Here is a 6,696-nt window from a genome sequence, read left to right as displayed (position 1 = left end):
GGTTATGTCTTCATGATGGATTGCCCCTTTAATCATGAAATAGTGCCCTTCTTTGTCTTTTATGGTGGATTTTGTTTTAAAGTCTATTTTGTCTGAGGTTAGTATTGCCACTCCCACTCTTTTTTGGTAGCTGTTTGCTTGATACGTTTTTTTCCATCCTTTGATTTTTGATAAATATACGTCTTTTTTTTTTATATTGTGTCTCTTGTAGACAGCATATTGACGGATCCTGTTTTACTATCAATCTGTCACTGTCTGTCTCTTTATGGGTGTATTTAGGCCATTTACATTCAGTGTAATTATTGATAGGTGTGAGATTATTGCTGTCATTTTGCAGAGTTTTTTTGCAGTGCTGACGATGTCTTTGTTCCTCTTATTCTCCTGTGCTGAGTTCCTTTTGTTTGCGGATTTTTGTAATTTCTTTTGTTTTTGTAGATTTTGTTTTTACTGAGACTTTATGTTTTTCTTCTTTATTTTGATTAGTAGGTTTGTTAACTTTCTTTGTGGTTACATTGAAATTTACCCTTATCTTCCTAGGTTTGAACCAGTCTATTATTACTTTGGTATTGCCTTGCCTTCCTCTCCATTAGAAAGTTCTATACCTACACTGTTTATTCCCTCCTTTTTTGTTCTGGTTCCCTGTTGTAAATCTTTAGGTTTTGACTAGTCCTTGAGAGTTCATTTCCTAAGTTGGTATCTGGCTGGTGCAATCTTGCATCCTAGATTCAGGCTGTGGTCTGATGTTGTTTGTTCTCAAACTGAAGGACTCCCTTTAATAATTCTTGTAAATTTGGTTTCGTTTTTACCTAGTCCCTTAATTTCTGTTTATCTGGAAATGACCTAATTTCACCACCATATTTGAACAAGAGTTTTGTAGGCTATATTATTCTTGGTTGGCAATTTTTTTCTCTCAGGGTTTTATATGTGTCATCCCATGGCCTTCTCGCCTGCATGGTTTCTGCAGAGTAATCAGAGCTTAGTCTTATTGTTTCCCCTCTGTATGTGACTTTTCGTTTTTCTCGAGTGTTTGTCTAAATGTACTATGGATATTGAATGTTTCTCCTACTTAGTGTTGTAAAACAGACGTAAAATGTGTGTTGGAAATGAATATTGGGTATTATAGATTACAGAGAACGTGTAAGCGTACCTTCAGCCAGTACTTGATTGGATATGCTAAAATGGAACTAGAATTTTCCCAAAAGAAACACAGGCTATCAGTTTGAATGCAGTAGCCCTCTATATAGAGTATTGGGGGCTTAGGTCAAAAACCTGAGCTCCACTCAGGAAATCTACATTTTAAAGGACATGCAGACCTACCCAGAACTGCTTAGAGAACAGGAGATTTGCATCTGGGGGAAGGACCTGCAGAAAAAAAATCACTGTTTTGCCTTTTGAATTTTGAACAAGCTGTTTGCCTTTGGGTGCATCGAGACAGGAAAAGGCAGTGCGCATCAGAAGAACCCCCTTCCAGAACTGATAGCCCGCAAGTAGACAGCCTGATATGCTTACTTGAAGTAACCACCTGGAGCCGCCAGATGAGTGGAAATGGGGAAGGTGCAGCAATGAAGAGATAGGCTGAGTTTGGACATGTTTCAAAGGTACCCATTGACCTAGCCCATGGTGGCTAGGGATCAGAATGAGAGAGAGAGAGAAAGGGCTGGCTGGTCTGAAGTGCAGAAAAGTGTGCAACTAGTATCCATTGACCTAGCTTGAATGGCTGGGGATGAGCTGACCAGAACTTGACCAGAATGAAGAGAATGATGTTTGACACTATGAGCTGGTATAAATTGCTACAGTTTGATGGCTTGCTCTGGACTGGACTTTGCTTATGGATGCAGATGATCGAAGTTCCAACCAGAACAGAAGATCTTCAGATCAAGGAACTTTCTTGTCTCCTCAGAGTACTGGTTTGATAGGGATAGGAAATTTAAACATTGGCTATCTAAAACAATGGAGATAAAGGCATGCAGTGGCTGGCTTACAAGTTTTCGTTGGTTTGCTTACACTCAAAATGAGGAGAACAAGGGAAGATGCCCACTGAATAGTTTCCTCTTTTCCTGATGGGTCTGGGAAAGAGAGGGTGGAGGAAGATGCTCATAGGATTATATGATTCGGTTGTGAGCATTGGTTGTTAACAGTGTTAATTGTGATTGTAAAAACTGTAATTGTAGTACAATCTGTAAGTATGAAAAGGTAGACTAAGGAGCGGGGGGCACTGCTAAACTGGAGTCCAATGGATGAACCAAAAGTCCCTTAAAGGTTCTTCTATGCTGATACTTCGTGAGGCTCAGAGCAAGGGAATAATCTTCTCTTAGTTGAATTTTATCAGACACCAGAAAGTGTGAAGATGGGATACCTGCAGCAGACCTGAATGGCTGGTACCTGAGTAACCTCACCCTAAGGAGTCTTTGCTCTACTGAGAGACTAATTATTAATGACTGTTTTGAAGTAGTAAAATGATTGGAAGTGGAAAGTTATCCTCCAAGTATGAAAGAACTGTGACTAGAAAAGCCAGCGGGTGGCCTGCAGTGCAATGAGTCATTTTTGCCATGGCCTTTCTCGCCATGGTCTTGTAACTCCCACCAAATGACTGGATGGAACTATGCAAATAAGGCACTTGTGGCCAACCAAGGGGATTTGACAGTTTGCTAATAATACAAACAAGGTGCATAGTACCCTTGTGGTAGTGGGATCATGCAATAAGGTGTATGGAACCCTACATCTTATTTGGATTGGTTAGTTTTGCCATCCCACTAGACTTAAAAGAGAGCCAATCCCAGAGCAGAGGGGAACCTGACTACCACCAAGAAGAAGAGACAGGAATGGAGTGCATCCTTTCAACCTAGGAGCCCTGTGCTGAGACCCACCTAGACCCAGGAGACAGAGAGAGCTGTAACACCAGAGAAGGCCAGATAGCAAGAAGCAGTGGCAGAGAAACGGCAGCAGCAGAGGCAGCAGAGGCAGCAGAACCAGGAGACCAGCAGGAGATGGAATGGTAGGCTTTCCAGCCCAAGGAGCAAGACAGCTGAGTGGCTTTAGGCAGGAGGGTTACTGGCAGAGTGAGGTGCCTCTCACACATGGTGGAGCTAGGCTTACCTACCCACAGAGCAAGAGAGCTGAGTGCCTTCAGGCACGAAGTTTATTGGCAGAGTGGGTTGCCTCCAGGCATGTGGCAGAGCTAGGCTCACTGGCTCACAGAGAGGGAGCTGAGTGCCTTCAGGAAAGAGGCTTTCTGGTAGAGAGGGGTACCTCCAGGCACTTGCTGGCGAAGCTAAGCTTGCCAACCCACAGAGCGAGAGAGCTGAGTGCCTCTGGGCCAAGGTTTACTGGCTGAGTGGGGTGCCCCAGGCACTTATTGGTGGAGCTAAAGAGCTTTGTAACAGTTTCCCAAGCAGGGCAGAGGCCAGGCCGAGGGGCTGAGGGCCAGAGTGAGGCCTGCCTGCAGGCATGCTGAAAAGAAGCTGTCCTGATTGAAGAACTGTATCCTGAATTGTAAACTGTTACTTTCCTAACAAATCCCATAACTGTGAGTATGATCTGTGAATTCTGTATGGCCATTGCAATGAATTATCAAACCCAGCAGAGAAGTAGAGAGTGCTGTGGGAGGGACATCTCGTGTCAGAATTGGTGAAAATGTTGGAGGATGGGTGTATGTTTGACCTCCACCTCATAGGAATCAGCCTTGGGCAGTTGATCTTGATTCTCCTTCCCCCTTGTGAAGTTAGAAGAGGTCAGATACCTCTGACATGTCATTTCTACAACCAAAATAAAATTAAAATAAATAAATTTATAAATTGTAAGGAATTTATCATTTATATATAGTGTCTCAATCTTTTAGTATGAGAATCATTGTGATGTTGGTCACACTATTTCATTTCTGTTTTAATTCAAAACCCAAAACCAAAGTCACTGCCATTGAGTCAATTCCAACTCACAGCGACCCTATAGGACAGAATAGACCTTTCCCATAGGGTTTCCAAGGCTGTAAATCTTTACAAAAGCAGACTATAACATAGTTCTTCCGTGTAGCAGCTGGTGGGTTCAAACCGCTGACCTTTATGTTAGCAGCTGAGGGTTTTAACCACTGCACCACTAGGGCTCCTTTAATTCAAAAGGTGATATGAATATACAAAATTACCCCTTTAAATAACATTTTTTTTAGTCCATAAACTTCTCATCTTTGTACTCATGCATTTTTTAATAGGCTTTATTATATAGAACAGTTGTACATTTACAGGAAAATTGAGACGAGAGTAGAGTTTCCCATATCCAGTTTCTTCTGTCATTAACATCTTAAATTAGTGTGTTACATTTAATAAACCAATATTAACACATTATTCTTCACTAAAGTCCATACTTTATTCAGATTTTAGTTTTTACATGTCCCTTTTCTATTCCAGAATCCCATCCATTACATTTAGTCATCGTGTGTCCTTAGTCTTGACTGTGACAGTTTCTCAGACTCTCCTTGTTTTGATGACCTTGACAGTTATAAGGACTGGTCAGGTATTTTGTAGGATGCCCTTCTATTAGAATTTGTCTGATGTTTTCCTCATGATTAGATCAGAATTATGGGTTATTGGGAGGAAGAACACAGAGGTAAGATGACATTTTCATCAAAAGAGTACATACTATCAACATGATTTATGACTGTTGATATTGACCTTGGTCACCTGGGTGAGGTAGTATTTGTCGGGTTTCTCCATTGTAAAGCTACTCTTCTCCCTGCCTACCCATACTGTACTTGTTGGAAGGAAGTCACTATGTGCAGCCCACACTTAAGAAGTGAGGAGTAATGAGAATGGTTGCCTAACTCAAAGAATATAATCAATGTCACTGAATTGTTACATGTAGAAATTGTTGAATTGATGTGTGTTCTGCTGTGTATATTTTCAATGACAACAAAAATAAAATAAATTATATAAAAAAAAAGTGGGGAATTATGCCCCATTAATTATTAATTTTCCTCCACTTATTAATTTATTTAATTGCTTATTTATGTCAGTATTAGCACATGGATATTTATTTTATACTTTGGATTATAATCCAGTACTACATTATTTTATTGTTCAAATTGTTTCTTTGGCTATTGTGAGCTCTTTCAGTTGGCTCCTGTGCACCTTTAACATGCTCCATCATTGTAGATTTTTGTGTGTGAGTGCATTTTTGTTTGTTTGGCTGGTTGGTTTTTTTAAGACTTCCTTACTTTCTGACACTACAAGATGCTCCAGGATCATTTGTATATTTACTGCCCTATTCCTAGAATCACCCATTTCTCCAAGCAGTCCTGATTCATTTTTATTGTAGAATGGTATTAGAAACCAAAACCTGGGTGCAATGTGTGCACACACTACCACTGGGATATTTCTTTTAGGACTTCTCAGCTGACAGAGCAAAGAAATGCAGTGAGTTTACACATATCTATAAATATTTCTATATATAACTGTATCTATATTAAGTTAAGCATGAGTTCTTATTGATGTCTCTGACTCTAATCCGTTATCACATGGGTCATCCTCCCCTCCTCCCCTTGCTTATCTGTAAATTCCCACCCCAACATGTGAGAAATCTGGCTCCCACTATCTGTCATCCACTTATTTAATTATTCAATAGCAGTATCATAACTGTTAATCCGTACCCCCAGGGGAAACAACTTTATAAGCTAGAGTACAATACTGTGTGTAATTCCTTTTACCTTTAGTCTTATAGACGCCACTCATTTCTAAGTTACTTAAGTCAGCACCTTTTCCCCCCATCCTCTTCAGTGAGGTTGTTTCACGTATTTTTTACCCAGGTAAATTCTCCTGTCACAGGCTGCATTTGTTTCTAGGATCCCCTAACCTCCTAAATGATTTTTTAAATTTGCATATATTAAGATTTACTCTTTGTGCTATAAAAGTCTATGGATTTTGACAAGCACACAATATTATCTATCCACCATTATAGCGCTATGAGTTGGAATTGCCTTGATGGCGATGAGTTTGGGGTTTGTTGGTTTGTTTGTTTGTCTTGGTATTATAGCATCATGCACAATAATTTCACTGCCCTAAAAATCACCTGTGCTTCACCTATTCAACCAAGATGCCCTTTAATAGGTGAGTGGATAAACATCTGATACATTCATACAGTGAATATTATTTAGCGATAAAAATAAATGACCTATCAAGCCATAAAAAAGACATAGAGGAACCTTAGATACATATTTCTAAGTGAAAGAAGTCAATCTGAAAGGGCTACATATTATATTTTAGAAACAGTAAAAAGACCCATGGGGTTCAGAGGGAAGTTGAAAATGTCATTCTTCCAAATTTATTCTTTTTTATCAGTATTGTGTTGGCAATCTACTCTGGGTCTTTTGACCTTCTATGTGAACATTAGAATCAGTTTGTAGATAACCACAAAACAGATTGCTGAGATTTTTGTGGGGGATTATGTTGAATCTGTAGACTGAATTGGGAATAATCGATATTTTAATAATATTGAGTCTTCCAATCCATGAATATGGACTGTTTTTCCATTTGTTTAGAGATCTTTTATTTCTTTCATCAGAGTTTCGTAGTTTTCTGCATGTATACCCTGCACAAATTTTGTTCAATTTATACCCATGTGTTTCTTTCTGGTTTTTGTGTGTGTGCTATTGTAAATGGTATTGTGTTTATAATTTCAAATTCCAGTGGTTTGTTGCTGGTATATAGG

The sequence above is a fragment of the Trichechus manatus genome, unplaced genomic scaffold (assembly GCF_000243295.1).
Source record: "Trichechus manatus latirostris isolate Lorelei unplaced genomic scaffold, TriManLat1.0 scaffold00020, whole genome shotgun sequence".
NCBI lineage: Eukaryota > Metazoa > Chordata > Mammalia > Sirenia > Trichechidae > Trichechus > Trichechus manatus.
Note: the sequence above shows the minus strand (reverse complement) of the source record.